This window comes from Mesocricetus auratus, unplaced genomic scaffold (assembly GCF_017639785.1).
Source record: "Mesocricetus auratus isolate SY011 unplaced genomic scaffold, BCM_Maur_2.0 Super-Scaffold_100691, whole genome shotgun sequence".
NCBI lineage: Eukaryota > Metazoa > Chordata > Mammalia > Rodentia > Cricetidae > Mesocricetus > Mesocricetus auratus.
The window spans coordinates 9,796,509-9,813,894 of NW_024429267.1; the positions used below are offsets into that span (position 1 = coordinate 9,796,509).

Consider the following 17,386-nt stretch of genomic DNA (forward strand, 5'->3'; position numbering starts at 1 on the left):
TGAGATGAACTTCATCTCCATCTTCCCAGGAGCCTAATTACTTTGCACTGTGCCGAACAGAGCTGCTCTCTGAAATGCATCTTATACAATATGGAATAGCAACACCCCTCCAAGACTCCGTGAACACAGGAGAAGGAGCAAAAAGAGTGCAAGAACTGTGGACACTATCTTCTCGGCATGGCATGGCTGCTGCACCCTTGAACTCACAGAAGCTGTGGTTACCGGACCTACACAAGACAGTGAAAGAATCCTATGACTCAGGATTGTTAGGGGGATTTCAGTAAAACAAGACATGCGCACTGGCTCTAGACGACATAGTGGAGTTAAATGTGAGACAACTAGTTTTTAACTTTTTGCCTCTAGCTTAGCATCCTGAACTCTCTTCCTTCTAATCCTTGCTAGATAGGTAACTCAGCAAGAGAACTTCTCCATGACTGGTCATAGATTACTGAGCTGCAGTTTCTAGCTGTCAAAAGGGGCCTCCTGTGACTTCAATAAAGATGCAAAGAGACAGGATCTCAGCATCCTTCGTGGGTAGCATGGCTGACCAGCAGCAAGAGATTATTCTAAAAAAGAACATTTTAATCCACTGTACCTAAAATCACAACCCCCCAAGGCAACTGCCTTATCCACCTGCTCAGAAAGTAGTGGTAATTCCATAAGATTAAAATGCCACTTTGTTCCTCTCTCGCTTAAATCGAATCACCCAACCTTGTAAGGATAACAGGCTTTGCGGAGATTTTTTGAGCCAAAAGAATCATTTAGAAAAATAAGGCAATAATGCCATCTTGGGGCTTCTGCTGACAACACAGTCTACCTGAGCAGAAGATGGGAAAGAAAAGATGTCCTAGGGGTTGCTCAGTGTCACCACAGCAACAGGAGATCCTGCTTCCACCCCACCATCCACTTTAACCATCATCCTACAATTAAACAATTTAAAGTCTGACAAACAGACTCGGGGGCTGACCTTTTTGTATATTGAGATACCAGCTGGATCAAGCTCAGCTTGTGTCTGCTTAAGGGCAGTCCTATCTAGTCATGTTCTAATACCAGGATGACTTGAAGTCAGACCCCTTCATTTCTCATCCATCTTTTCTGCATAGTCCTGATGAAATGGAACTGCTACAGTTTTTGCTGGATTTGGGGATGTAGGGAGTCAATGGTTCATAGAACCAACTCACAAGATCAGCAGGTGTGAGAAGACAGTGACAGGACTCTTGGTGGGAGTGAGCTTTATTCCCTGATACAACAGCTTTATAAATCTTTTCACTTGCACGGTTGTCCCCTGATAACTTTGCTTAATATAGTAAAGGTCATAAATTACAGTTAGAATTTTTCATGAATAGTATAGCATTTGCCCACATTTCCTAAAGGCAAGGGTAAATTCCTCCAAAGTTGAAGGCCAATAATTTAGAATCTATTGCTGCTATGAGGATCCACAGAGTCAACAAACTAATCACTCAGTTTGACTTTTCTATCTGAGGGAGTAAAACTTAATTCTCTGATGCTCGGGAGACAGGTACACACACACACACACACACACACACACACACACACACACACACACATACACACATCTCCAACACGTCAGTATCCCACTAGGGTGCTGATGATTGCAAGCCTTCAACAGGTCAAAGAAACTGAAAAGGAAATGCATAGCAGGAGAACTACTGGACAGACAGACAGACACACAAGGACTTTTTGAGGACCAAGGCTTAGTTCTTCATTTTATTATTCTTTCTGTTGCTTGTTCAACTGCATTGTTTTTCTGTTCTTCCTCCTACACTAACTTAATTTTTTTCTCTTACAGCTTATATACTCCAGCAAAATCTTTCAAGCAGTTTAAAAATTACAACATGGTTACATTCTATTTTTAAGTGAATTATTACAATAATAGAAGTTAAAAAACAGCATGTTTCCATATCCCTTACATGATTAAATATTTTATGTATTATAGGTAAAAAAAAAGTTCTCCCAAAAACCCACATAAAATCATGCCAAGCAACTTATTATAGATTAACAGAGTCTAAACAAGCAAGGTACTTTTCTCAGCCAGTTCTTTTGCTGGCAGGCTGCATTTTGTGATTACAAAGAAAGGACCAATTGTTTTATTATTTATCTCAAATGGTAATCTTATAAGAAATTTTAAAAGAATCACAAATCTAAACTTTTATATATAAAAAAATCATCAACAGTTTTTTTGTATCAGGAAGCAGAAAGCAAAAATGGGTACAAGGAACTAATCATCAACTTGATCACCAACCCATCCTAGCAAGAAAGGTATGTCATCCAGCAATAGCGAGGCTGCCATTGTTTTGTTCCCTGACCTCAATTAATGCCTTGTTCAACTATTGAAAGTGTGTCTTTATAAACTTTAAATTGTTCCCCAAGACTTTTTACCTCAAAACCATTAACAAAAGCACCTTAACCTAACATTACTAACAATTCTGCATGCTTAAATTCTTTCTGAGGGTGGTGATTGAATCATTAATCTGCTCCAGCAGCAATGCTTGGAAAAAGTCAATCACTATTTTGTAAGGACCAGTGACACTGCCAAGTGAGGGGCTAGAAACCCCCCTTAGAGTTTTCATACAACCCATAGATGGTGAGGGATATGGTAATGACAGAGGCAGCAATCAGAGCTATGCTCAATAACAGCATGAGGTCCTCAGGACACATAGTCCTCAGAACTTTGCCTCTCCAAGTATCACTCAGGTGTGGTTTTGTCAAATACCCAACTGTGTTCCATGAGTTCCAATACTGCCCGTTGATCCCATCACATGGCCCCCAACATTCATTTTTGTATTTCTTCTTATCTGACTAAAGTAAACTAATGTTGCTTCAAATACAGTTGTATAGCTAATGTATTACATCAGAGATATAATGTATGGTGAGGAAAAGATTTGTAAACATTATACATTGTAACTTTTATTATAATTACCTCTCCACCAAACCCAATAAATTTCTATATCTTTGTTTATTATTAGTGGAGTGAGGGCACATACCACAGTATACAAATGGAGATGGGAGGAGACTGTGGAGTCAGTTTTCTTCTTCCATGGATTCTGGTAAAGGTGTTTTACCTTCTGTCTTACTCCCTTTTCCTGTGATTAAATACCCTGAGAAGATCAGCCTATGAGAGAAAGGCTTCATTTTAACTCATGGTTCAACATTCATTATAGTGAGAGTGCCAAGATAGCAAAGGCATGAAGGAGCATGTCACATCATGCCTGCAGTCAGAAGAGAGTAACGAAAGCATGTGCTACAGTGCTCAGCATGGGTAAGGTATGTGCATCTGTGTTTATGTTCACACATGTGCAAGTGCCCATGGAGTCCAGATGGTGGTTTCAGATGCCCCAGAGCTGAAGCTCCAGGTGGTTATGAACCATCTACTGTGTGTTAGAAATTGAACTTGAGTCTTCAAGAGCATATGCTTCTAACCATTGAGCAATTGCTACCAAAGCCTGTGAAATTTAACCTTAAAGTCCAAATAAGAAGATGATCCATATAGACTTTTGCTTTCCAATTTCTTTCCTGAAAATCTAAGCTTTTTGCGGATCAGTGTGGATTTCAGTCACTTGCTTACCTTTACTAAAGGCACTGAACTCAGGGATGGAGTAGAAGACCAGGAGGTAAAGTGCTTGCTTACAAGGAGGCCTGGAGTGCAAGTTCCCAGAGCCCAAATATAAAACAAAACAAAACTCGGTGTGAGGACACACACTACAATCTTGGTATTGAGGAGTGGAGTTGGGTGGATGCTTGGAGTTTTCTGGCCAGCCATCCAAGCCTACATGGCCTGCTCCTAGAGAGATCTTGTCTCAAAATTAAAGGGTAAACAATCCTTAAAGTTGACACTTGAGGTTGATATCTGACCTTCATATCTGGACTTCATTCACTCATATACATGTGGGCAACTAAACACACAATGAACACATAAGTATACATATACAAGAATTTAAATTATGCATAAATTTATGCATTAACAGCAATATCGAAACAGGCATCTTCACACATTGATGTTAGGCATGTGCAATATGTGCTGGTTTGTGTGTGTGGTTTTGTTTTTCAACTTAAGAAAACCCTTTACAGTCCAGGTCTTTTATTTCTTTTTGCACATTAGGCCATGAATTCATATGGAATGGGCTCCAGCAGCTCAGGCCCCTTCCAGTTAGTCCTCACAAAGTGTGCCTCTCTGGGTGGCGCAGGCTGGTGCTTCAGCTGAACCCAGGCATCCTTCTCCTTGGCTTCCTTCTTCTTCTGGTGGTTTTCCTTCACCCGCTTCAGGAAGCTGTCTCTGCTCTTAGACTACTTGATGTGCTCGATCCACATGCACGTTAATCCTCTTGGCAAGAATCTTGCCCTTAACTTGCTTATTTACAACAATGTCCACAGCATGCTGGGTAACATTGTAGACTCTTCCTGGTTTGCCATGGTAACACTTATAGGGCATTCCTTTTTGAACAGTGCCCATTCCCTGATGCCTACAGTATCAACCTTCTTGTAGATTTGCATGTACATGGCCAAAGGAACAACTCCATGCTTCCTAAAAGGCCGAGAGGACATGTAGCGAGTGCCCCTCCTCTTGCCCTTTGTGTTTGTCATTTTGGCAAGTACTGGAAGATGGCTGCCGTGGCCAAAAGCACTAGTTTGTGTTAAAACAACATAGTGTTGATACAGGTATCTGGTATGTGTCTTCAAAAGTATGGCTGATACCCAACATCTGGGGGACTATGAGATAGCATCAACTGACTGATACCAGATGTCTGGAGATCCCAAAAGTAATAATCTATTATGTAACTATTTTTGAGTAAAGTACCAATTTTTTGTGATAAATATATGTGACTGTATATATATGGCCATGAAGTCAGAGGTCTGAGCCTTTACTTCCACCAGTTTGCATGTATGTGTCTGTTTGCAGGCCTGTGTGCCCTACTCCCAAGCAGGTTGTGTGCTGGTTGATCTGTGTGTCTATGCCCTCCTGTGCCTACATATGCTAACTGACATCAGCCTGCCTAGCCCTCTGTGTGGTGACATTTGCTCAGAGTGAATCAAGAATGTCTTATCTGTCTACAAACCTTCAAATTCTCTTCAACCTCCCAGCCTCCCATTACCTGCCTCTTTTCCTGGCATGGAAACATGGACCTCACAGCTTGCAAACTACTATAATTTTCTCTAGATTGAAGGTACAAGTAAAGATACTTGTCTTTAATGCACATTCATCAAAGGTGCCTGATAGAGCTTCTAGTATAACCTACCCTTCTGGATTATACAGATAAAAGTGCCAAGTGGATTCCCCTCAACATAGCTGCAAAGGAGCCATGGACAGGAAGCCAAGACCGGCCCATGATACAGGCCCTTGGAGAATCCCCATTGGGTGAATATGTGTGGAGCTAGCTGAAGTCAGCAGGGAGCTGGGCACTATGGCTGAGGCTGGTCTAAGAAGTGAGTCTCGTGCTACCAAAGCGGAACAGATAAGGTGTCCTATGCATGATTCAAGTCACACAGAACAGAGTCAATAAACATTAATTAGTTCATTGAGAAGACCTGTTTCCCCTCACTTTTCTGTCCTGCAGGACCAACCCCTACATTTCCTAAGTTACCCCTGTCAAAGGATGAGCTCACCATGATGACAAAGCTCCCCTCCACCTTGGCCAACCCAGCCCCACCCCCCAACTGTGACTCACAGCAGGGTGGCTCTTTGTATCCTTGGGCAGTTTCTACTTGCCTCTGCATCGATTAAACCTTGATCTCATTTATTATCTCAGGAAATGGTCTCAAGGTCACAGGGCTGGAAATTTAATTATGGTAGCAGTATATTAAGTGGCACATTTAAAGATGCTGAATGGTAGTAATTAATTTTTTGGATGGTGGTCTCGGAGGAACAGGTTTTCTGCACACTGGGTGTTTGGCATCCATCATGGCCATTGAGCTTGGCAGCTGTCTTTTAGCTTTAAACTGCCTCGTTATTCATCTTTTATGACTAGCTTTTAAAAACACTAGGCGCTGATATCCTCTTTTATTGTAATATATGCGTGTGGTAGGAACGGAGCCATACTTCACCTTTGCTATAAAACATGAACCAAAGGTGCCAGCCACTACCTGAGCTGGCCTCTAAATTGAGACAACAATTACCCTTCACTGACATCTAGTGTCAAAGCATGAGATATAGCCAGAGCTCAGAATCCATTGGCCTGGAAAACCTATGCTTTCTCCAATGATAAAAACCTGTCTCCAGCCCCAGCTTTAAGGAAGGATGGAAAGAAGGGGCAGAGGGATTGACTGGACACTGACTATTGACTTTGCTGGGTCTCTAGGTTATCTGGAGGGGGAAGGGAGACATCTGTCTGCCAAGGCCTTATGAAGCTTATGATATTTAATGAAGGGACAGTCATTAAATGTGTTTGGTTCAAATATTAGACTTGATGAGCCTGGGTGCCATTTAATAGAGAGGTGGGAAAATATGAATTAAATTAGAGAGATTCATTAAAGAAATTGGCCTGGGGCCCAAGAAGAGCAGATTATCATTCTGGCTGTCAAAAGTCGGGGCTCATCCCGGAAGACTCTGGATTAGTTTGAGTTTCATTTATCATATTCTATCATGAGATAAGTTTAGACACTGATAAGCCTTGGTTTGTGGAGGAAAAAAATGGGTAGAAAGTCTTCTTCTTAGATAATTTGTATCTTTGGTTTCAACAGGGAAAGGTAGAAGATGTGCTTACAATGTTTCTTTTTATTTTACGTCTGAGGTGGGATGGTGGGTGTATACATGTCATGGTGAACATGCAGAGGTTCAAGGACAACATGTAAGAACGGGTTTTCTCTTTCAAACATGTGATCCCAGAGCTCATACTCAGATCATTAGGCTTGCCTACAGCTGTCTTAACCATCTGAGCCATGCCGCTGGCCTGTGTGTACAAACACTAGTCTCTTCCCATTTCATATAGGGTCTGTCATGTCCCCTGTCTAAAGTTTCTCATCCTGGTAAGACTGGGATCTGGGCTAGATGTCTCTTCCTGTAGAATAAACAATGCCACCTTGCTTGTATCCACTAAATTTCAGACCCTCCCTCCATCTGTGATGACTAAAAAATGTTCCCAGACATCATCAGCTACCATAAAACTAAAATTGACCCCACTTGAGAAATCTTTTCTAGTCTGACTTCAGGAGGTTCGAGCCCTAGAATGGTTATATCCACATGTGGGGACATCCCTTGGCGTGTGCACCGGCTTAGAAAATGGAGTTGCCCTCCTGGCTTTCCTAGTAGCCACTCAGTCTTGATTTTGACTGTAACTCTATTTGCTGCTTGGGGTTGTGCATCTTGGCTTGCTTACCTTTGGCTTTGGTCACAGCCTCAGGTCTCTTTACAGTGTGTATGTTCTATGATCTCCCAACCTGTGTTTGGTGACATTTGTCCTACAACACGCTCTTCATACAAGGTCTTAAGTACTTTTGCCATGCAATCAATCAATGTCTGCACCTTCGCTGGGGACTCCATGAGAAACAGGACAGCCAAAACCACTGCATCTCATCTTGGGTTTGCAGTCTAGGATAGGCTGTCAGTGTCAGATAAATGAGCTGTTTCAGAGGATAAGGGCAGTATCTTAGTTACTCTTCTGTCCCTGTGATAGAACACTACAACCAAGAGCAACTTATAGAATAAATCATTTATCCATAATGGTGGACAGCCACGGCAGCAGATGGCTGGGCAGGAAACTGAAAGATTAAATCTCCACCCATACACAGAAACAGGGACAATGAACTAGAAGTAGGATAAGGCTATGAGCTCTCAAAGCCAACCCCTTGTGACATACTTCCTCCAAAAAGGCTGTAGCATCTCTCCAAATGGTGCCACCAACTAGGGACCATGTATTCAAATACTTGAGTGAATGGGGCACTCTTCCATTCAACCCACTACAGACTAGGAGGAAAATAAGTCAGGTAAGTAAGCAGGCAGGAGGAAGATGGGAGCCTCTAGTCATGCTCAGTGATGGCCTTTCTCAGGGAGTGAAAAAAAAGAAATAAGAACAGCCAGAGGAAGTCCTGGCCTCAGTGTTCTTTGCAATTACAAAATGCTGTGATTATGATGAAAGACCCCTACCCAGGACCCCCTAGGAAAAGAAAAGCAAGGCCAGGCCGTTGCCTAATGAAAGAAACCCAGACCAGGTGTCTCACCCTCAAAACAGGATGTCTGTGATCACTATAGCAGTCATGGGACCCGGATAATAATTGCTGAAGTATGCCTGGGTCTTTCATTAAGTAATACCAGGAAACTTAGTCCGTGGGAACTACCCCTGCCCCCAAGATGAGCCAATGAAATGCCTGTTACTTATGTAACCATTGAAACTCTATAAATATTGTATTCCCTGAAAGCCCGGTATGCTCTGCACCCGAGTTGCATTAGCATCCGCAGGCGCCTGTGTACTCAATAAATCACCTCTTGCATTTGCAGCCAGTGGTCTGGCCCTGGTTCTTGGGCAAAGGGTTCGGTTCAGTGCCCGGCGCTTTGATGCCGAGGTTTTTCAATGACACAGAGAGAGAAATGTCAGTCATAGTGCATTTCTCAAACTTACATAAAGGCACACACACAAGTACTTGTGTAATCACCCAGACCTAGATAGGCAGTGTTTTCCTGAAATCTGTCCATGAAAGAGTTACCTGGTCTCATATGTTTACTGTGGCCCAGCTCACTATAGCTGCAGGTGGAATCAGCATGGGTAACTGAAGATGGAGGAAACTACAAAGGAGAAATGATACAGGAACACAGTAGAATACTGTTCAGTCTCTCTCTCTCTCTCTCTCTCTCTCTCACACACACACACACACACACACACACACACACACACACACACACACACACACGACCATTGCTATCACTTGCAGCAAGAGAGATAGGAGAGGGGACTGGGATTTGGCTCCATGGCAGAATGCTTACCTAGCATGGGAAAGACCCTGTGTTTGGTTCCCAGAACTGAAAATATAAATAAATTAATTAGTAATAAATAGAATAACATTTCATTCTGTGGAATTAACCGGGATCAGAAAGACAAGCATAAGCCGGTAATGTCAATAATGTGTAGAAATCTAAAATAGTTGGCCTTATTCCAGTAGAGTAGAACACTGGTGAACAGAGGCTGGAGGAGTAAATGGAAAGGGACTTTGATCAGTAGACTCAAGGTTACAGCCTGGAGGAAAGGGTTCTGATGTTCTATATCACAGACACCTGTCACAATTGACAGTCTATTCAAAAACAGCTGGAAGAGAGAGTGTTTTCCTTGCCTTTGTGATATGTTAAATGCTTGAGGTAGTAGATGTGCAGCTTGCACTGATTCGATTAGTACACAATGTATACACATGCCAAAATCTCATATTATACACCATAAATATATCCAATTATTCCCACAGATTAAGTAAAGCTCAATAGCATGAAGTAAAACCATAAGAAAATCTCAAAATGGAGTTACGGCTCAGTGATTAAGAGCACTGGGCTGCTCTTACAGAGAACCAGGCTTTGATTCCTTGCACACACAGGACAGATCACAACTGTCTGTAACTCCAGTTCCAGGGGGATCCAACACCCTCTTCTAGCCTAAGCAGGCACCAAGCATGCATGTTGTACACAGCTATACATGCAGGCAAAACACCCATACATATGAAATAATTTTTAAAAAGAAGTGCTTAGAAATGACATTCCTGTACATGGTTATAACACACACACACACATACACTTCTGTCCCTGTCCCTTTCCTCCCAGAGCACACCCCTAGAAAGCTATTCTGACTCCCAGCATCATCGAGTCATCTGTTTCCATGGGCTGCACTGCATTTCATTGTGTTTTGGCTCCACACCAGCAACTTTTCATACATTTCTTTAAGCTTCTGGTTACCTATAAAACTGAAAGCGGAGGGAGCTGCTGGAGAGATGGCTCAGAAGGTAAAGTCACTTGCGGCCAAGCAAGCCTAGCAAACTGAATTGGATCCCAGGAAGGCACCTCAATGGCAATGGAGAGAGTGAACACCACAAAGTTGTTCTCCGACCTCCACATGTGTGCCATAACATGTGTGCACCCACAACACACAGTACACACTCACACACACACACACACACACACACACACCACCACCACCACCACCACCACCACACAGCAGCAGCAGCAGAAGAAGCATAACATTAAAAAAATAATAAAACCAAAAGAGGCCACTACAATTCCTCTGGGAGACTAAATGGAACTCGCATTACCAAGTACCAGCCAGGAAAATCCAGCCCTGGCTGGTTCAATGATGCTCAAAAGTAAAGAAATACAAGAGAAGACAGAGTCTTCCCACCCCCTCCCCTGCCTTTTTGACATGTGATCAGACATATCCAAAGCTGACCTCAAGCTTATTCTAGCCAGAGATAACTTTGAACCTCTACTCCTCCTCCCTCCACTTCCTTGGTGCTGGAATTACTAGTGTGTACCACCCTAGGCAGCTGATGCAGTGCTGGGATCAAACCCAGGGCTTCATGCTAGGCAACACTCTACCAACTGAGCAGCAGCCCCTGCTGCTTCCTTCTTACTTACTGAACAAACATTCCTGGCCAAGATAGCAGCAGAAAAACATTAGTCTCTGCCAAACCCTTGTTAATCAATGAGCCCACAACAAATCACAGGCTGAAGCCGGTGACACATCAATTACACTAATAACTGAAGGATCTACGGGAAGTGGATATCAGGCACAGGCCTGGAGGTGTCACTGTCACAGACTGGTGAGACCTGGACATTCAGCTATTTGCTGGTTCAACTATGGGCTTCTGGCTCAGAGTGAACTGGTAACTGCAGAGAAAGAAGTACTCCATACCAGCGTTAGTCTAAACAGAGATTCTAAGATCTATTAAACTGGAGGTAGTATTTGCTTTATGCCAGCTCTAGACAACTGTTCTTCACACAGTTTAATTATGGTAAAGAGAAATGATCCTGAAGTTGGAAGCTATCCTCTACTTGAACTAGGCATTTGACCAACTAAGTTGGCCACTTGATGTCTCAATTACTTCATCTGTTACATAGACACTATTATACATGCCTTCCCGTTTCATGAAATGATTGTCTTAGGAAGTTAGATAGGTGATAGGTAAATAGATGATAGATAGATAGATAAAGATAGAGAGATGATAGACAGTATAGATAGATGTATGTATGATATATAGATACAAACATAGAAAATCGATAATAGATAATATACAGACAATATAAAAATAGATGATAGTTTGAGATAGATGTTAGACAGATACATTCATACATACATGATTGATGATAGATATATAGATAGGTAGATAATACATAGATGGCAGATGGCACATACATAGATTGATGATAGATGATACAAAGACAATAGATAACACATAAATGGATAGATAGATGATTGATGATAGATGATTCATAGAAAGATGGATAGATACACAGACATATGATACACAAAAGAGAGATACATACATACATATACATATATCCATACAGCGATGATAAAGATAGAGTGTATGAGAGTCAGGAAATGTATAAATGTATGGGTGTTTATATATGAGGTGTCATTTCCCCATCACCTACTGACAGACTTTCAGCTCGCACTGCTTCATCTCTTTCTAGACACCACTCTGAAAAGTAGGAGATAACAGTGGAAGCACCAAACAAGCTACTTGCATTACAGTCCACCAAAGATCAAGTTCAGCCAAGGGTAACACAGACAGCGAATCCAAACTTGTTCTTCAGACTTCTAGTTCTTTTCTGCTTCTGATTAATAAGGAGATGATTTACAGCTGAGTGGTGGTGGCACATGCCCTTAATCCCAGAACTCTGTGGGTTCAAAGTCAGGCTGGTCTACAAATAGAGTTCCAGGACAGCTAGGGCTACACAAAGAAACTTTGTCTCGAAAAACCAAAAGAAGGAGGAGGAGGGGGAGGAAGACGGGGGAAGGAGGAGGAGGAGGAGGAGGGTACTAGATCATATCATCCAGCCAAGAGCAACAGAAAATGGTTTTGGCTGACAAAGGAGAAAATGAGCCTATTAAAAAAAGATATTACGTTCTCACTTCGGCAGCACATATACTAAAATTGGAACGATACAGAGCAGATTAGCATGGCCCTTGTACAAGGATGACACGCAAATTCATGAAGTATTATATATTTTTAGCATAAGAGAAGGAGGCTTAAAGAGAAATCTGGCACTAGGGAAATGTCCAAAGATCTATAAGGATGACCCCAACTAACAATCTAAGCTATAGTGGAGAGGCTACCTTAAACGCCCTTCCCTGATAATGAGATTGACGACTACCTTAAAAACCATCCTAGAGCTTTTATCCAGTAGCTGATGGAAGCAGAAGCAGACACCCACAGCTAAACACTGAGTTGAACTCCTGGAATCCAGTTGCAGACAGGGAGGAGTGATGAGCAAAGGGGCCAAGACCAGGCTGGAGAAACCCACAGAAACAGCTCATATGAACAAGGGAGAGCTCATGGGCCCCAGACTAATAGCTAGGAAACCAGCATAGGACCAACCCAGACCCCCTGAACGTGGGTGTCAATGAAGAGGCCTGGGCAATCTATGCAGCCTCTAATAGTGGATCAGTATTTATCCCTAGTACACAAATGGACTTTAGGAGCTCACTCCACATAGAGGGATACTTTCTCAGCCTAGACACACAGGGGAGGGCCTGGGCCATGCTCCAAATGATATAACAGACTTTGAAGATCCCCCACAGAAGGCCTAACCTTCTGTGGGGAGCAGAAAGGGGATGGGATAGAGTGTTGGCGGGGGGGGGGGGTAGGGGAGGAGGGGAGGAAGAAGGATCGGGATTGACATGTAAAACAAGCTTGTTTCTAATTAAAATTTTTAAAAAAGGAAAAAAAAGATATTATACTTACACCCACAGATAATGGTAGGTCTTACCCCTCCGTCATCAAAGAAATGTCTCTGCAACAAATGGAGACTCTTAAACACACACACACACACACACACACACACACACACACACACACACCTAATCAAACAGTGGAAAACATGTGATGGTAGTGCCCAGTCGCAACTGATACACCTACAATACAACTCCTGCACCTAGGTCTCTGTTGATAAAGTGCTTGCTTCCCAAGCATGAGGACCCGAATCTGATCCTAGCACCCACACCAAAACAACATCAAAAAAACCTGGCTGTAATGCTGTGCACCTGTGATCCCAAGCGCCTGGCAGACAAAGATAGGTGGATCCCTGGAGTCTGATGGGCAGACAGCCTAGTCTAGTGGATGAGCTCCAGCCAGCAAGAGACCCGTCTGAAAGAGGACAGACAGATGGTGTTCTGAGGATGACTCATGAGGTTGACCTTTAGGCTCCACATACAGGCAGACACACACAAGCATGAATTTAAAAAGGTGTTCTCTGACTGAATGTGATATGGACTGCACTTCCCATGGAATTGTGACATGAAGGCTGTCTTGAGCTTGATTACAGTAGCCCAGATTTGGAGATTATTCTTATGAGGTGCATGCTGAATTGTTCAGGAATAACGTGTCAAAAGGTCAACAGCTCTCCAACTCACAACTTCCAAGAGGTAAAGAATAAAATAAACGGCACACACAGAGAGAAGCACATACGGTATGAGGCTGGCAACTGTTGAAAGTAGCTGCAGAGAGCTGAAGAGACACCTGGTGACTTACAAAATGGGCTAAACGGGTGCTGTGAAGCCAGACTTTGAAATGCAAGGCCAAAGTCATGACAGACTGCTGACTAGGGGAGAGCTTGACATTGCTGCTACCCCAGCCACTGGAGGCTCAGTCTGTCCTCAGCGCCCAGCACCACTCCCGCACCAAGAACTCAAAGAGTTAAGACCCCCATTTCCTCTGCTGTACCTGACTCCCCTCACCCACACCAGCAAAAATGAAAGCCTACGCCTACTCTTCTGAGGGTGGGGGTGAGCTAAGCTGAAGTTTCCTGCTGGTATATCTTATGAGTAAGGCTAATTCTCAGGCCTGGATTTTTGCTGTAAGGCAGGCTGGGAATTGGCATATTGTTCCCTTAAAAAAATTGTTTATGTGTCAATGCATGCATGGTGTGTGTGTGTGTGTGTGTGTGTGTGTGTGTGTGTTTACCCATGCATGCAGATACTCATGCATGTGGAGGCCAGAGGTTGACATCAGCTATCTTGCTCATTCATTCTCCACTATAAACTAATACACATTAATTATAGTAAATAAAATGAAAGTGTAATATATATATATTGAAGTAGGGTCACTCCCTGAATCCTGTGCTTATTGGTTGGCTAGATTTGCTGGCCCCCAAGATCCAAGGATCTGCCTGTCTGTTCCCCTCCCCCACTCTTTGATGCCTTTCTTGATGAGGTTAGCAAAAGATAGCCAGGTAGTATTAGGTATGACAGGTGTCAGCTACCTGGTATAATATCAGAGGCCCATGCTCCTTATAATCTATAGCTTGGGTAACTACAGAATACTTCAAGATAAAAAGAATGACTGAGCCTTTAAAAAACATTTGCCAGTTTATATGTAGCAATTCTTTGATGCTGCTTTTTGAGGATAGAAGTTTATTTACAGAACAGCCCTATTTGGGTATATTGGCTTGTTTGATTATAAGTTACTCACTTAGTTGTTGTCTGTGAAAATGCCTGGAGGCGTTCAGGCATGCATGTTCATAAATTGAAATATATTGTGATTATTATTGTTCATGATGGTTCACAAATACACTCTCTTTCATAGGAATACATAATCAAGACATTACAAGGGGAAATTTGTTAAAGTAATTCATGTTTTATCCATTGAAAATCTAAGAGGGTCACGATGCTTTCCTGGCGGTTGGTGAGAAATGCAAACCCAACTGATCGAATATTAATATCCATTAGCACATTTTGTATTGATAAATTCAGAAAGAATATTTAGTATTCTCCCAGAGACTGCTAGAAAGTGGCTTTGACCCCTTCATTTGTCATCATTATGGGGAAGAGCCCAAGCCCCCAACTTGTCATTTGTTTATGACAATAAACGCAACAAAGAAGGTACATGAGGTGACATAGAATAGCTGCTAGCCCTCTGTCATATTCCCTGTCCTGTCAGGGATTCATAACACCAAGTATTCAGATGTTCAAGCTACAGACCCAGGAGATGTCCCTATGTCTTTCCCTAGTGTGTCCCTCCCCATCACCCAATCCCCTTCCAGCACTGTTACTATCTCTTAAAATCCATTTACTTCTATCCATTTCCTTACTATCAATCCTCCCTAAACTATAAATATTTCCCTTGCTTAACAACATCCTCTAAGTGGTCTGTCTTGACCCCACTTTCATCTGCTGTTAAAGAGTCAGGCTGTGGGATTCTCTGGGCTCATCTCTCTAGTCGCGCTCCAAATTTTTATAATGATTTCCAATCATTTTACAGTACAATCTCTTAGCATGGCCTATGCACCATTGTGGACTGTAACTCCTCCCCTCCTCATTGGCTTCCCAGGCTCATCTTGCAGGTCCTTCCCTTGCCTATGTCTCAGCCTCAGTATTTCTTATGCTCCAAGTTCTGCCTTTAATCCTGCACGTGGAATGTCACTTCTGCTTGGCATTTGTGCCTTTCTCAGTCATTCTTGGGGTATGCCCTCCACAAGTACAAAATAGATCTGCTCTCTTTCTCTCTCTCTCTCTCTCTCTCTCTCTCTCTCTCTCTCTCTATCTCTCTCTCTCTCTCTCTTTCTCTCTCTGTCTCTGTCTCTGTGTGTGTATGTGTGTCTGTCTGTCTGTCTGTCTGTCTGTCTGTGTCTGTTTGTGTTCCTGTGTGGAAAGGTATGTATGCAAGGATCAAGATTCACAGGACTAGGCTCAGTATAGGTTAATATAATTTTACTCGGGGAGAAGGCATTTACACAAGAAACAGATGTTCGTGCTCCAATGTCCCACCCAGGCTGCTCTCTGTGACTCGACCAGAAGGAAGAGAGCAAGCTGGGGTCGGGATCCCAGACTTAGTCCTACCCTCCATCACATCTGCACCTGTGACCACGCCCAAAATGGCGTGGTCAGCGCTACAGGTGCCAGAAGGGGGTGGATATCTCACTACAATTCCCCTTTTATTCTGAAAAAAGGATTTGGGATTGATACAAAACTACCTACAAAGATAGCTAATATCAAGTATGCTCTAGGAGAAGGAAAAGTAAGAACAAACACACTTAAGACCTATTGTCTGTGAAGCAACTAGAGCAAAAGGCAAGAATTACAGAAAGGTGCATGTGTGTATGCATATGTGGGGGTTGGGAACAGGGGACAACCATGGATGCCATTCCTCATGTACCACCCACTGTTTTTCATTTTGCTTTGTTTTGATTTGAGATGTGGTCTCTTATTGGCCTGGAGCTTGCTAAGGAGGCTAGACTCACTGGCCAGTGATCCCCGTGAATCTGCCTGTCTCTGTCTCCCCAACCATAGGATTACAGGTACATACCCAGCTTTTATGTGGGTTCTGGGAACCAAATTGGGGTCCTGGCAAAGCAAGCCCTTCACAGGCTGAGCCTGTCCCCACCCCCTCTTGTCCTGACCTTTCATGGAGCTCTTTCCTTTTCTTCTTCATCCAGCACAGTTTGGAGTCGCATGTGCCTTCCTGTGACTATTCTGCCTAGGTCATCCTCACTCTACAGGCAGCAGCATGTGACAGAGACGAGTTCCAGCAACCTGTGCATCCTCAGCTCATAACCCAGGTACAACACACACACACATACACAGAGGAGATACTCATTAAACCAAACAATGTATGAGCCAGTGAATGAGTGACTTCACTAACGTATAATCCAATTTTCAATTACATCGTAGGTACAATAATTTACGTTTCTTGTTTGATGGTGTGATATTTATATGGCAGACTCTGAATGAGCCCCGGTGGCTGTTTACATAATGATCCTGCTTCTCCCTCCACGAGGATCTGGTTTTCAATTTTCCTTTTTGTGCTGCGAGGCATCGTCCTTCCAAGGTAAACACTGTATATCATGGGATGTGCAGGTGAGAAACGTCAATAAAGTAATAATCTAGATGGATTTTAATAATTCTTATTTATGCCACTGGATTAGCTAATAGAGTAGTTTGCCTTTCATAAAAAGTTGGAATAAAAATGTCCCTAAAATTATAGTAAATCTGTGATCTGTTGGCTCTATGACAGATCACTGTTGAATACCAAAAATGAATTTTTATCAAATATATTCAACCATCAATAATTTAATATTTGCTGTCTAGAGGCGTTCCCCAAGTTGGAAATATTAATGGTAAATATCTCCTTTCTGACCTTTACCCCCAGGTATACATGAGACAATGGAGGCAACATAGGGGTTTGCATGCATTTAACCCCAAAAGTCATTCCTCCCCTTCTGGCCAGAGAGCTGTCGATCAAA

At 42.7% G+C, this 17,386-nt stretch overlaps 1 non-coding gene and 1 pseudogene across 1 annotated transcript; one reads left to right on the top strand and one right to left on the bottom strand.

Moving 5' to 3' along the window:
• Positions 1–4,113: 4,113 nt before the first annotated feature.
• On the bottom strand, positions 4,114–4,602 carry LOC101840663 (annotated as a pseudogene).
• A 7,449-nt stretch (positions 4,603–12,051) lies between these two features.
• LOC121137717 lies at positions 12,052–12,158 on the top strand. The gene has a single exon (XR_005875024.1). It is a non-coding gene; the product is annotated as a U6 spliceosomal RNA (small nuclear RNA).
• The last annotated feature ends 5,228 nt before the right edge of the window (positions 12,159–17,386 follow it).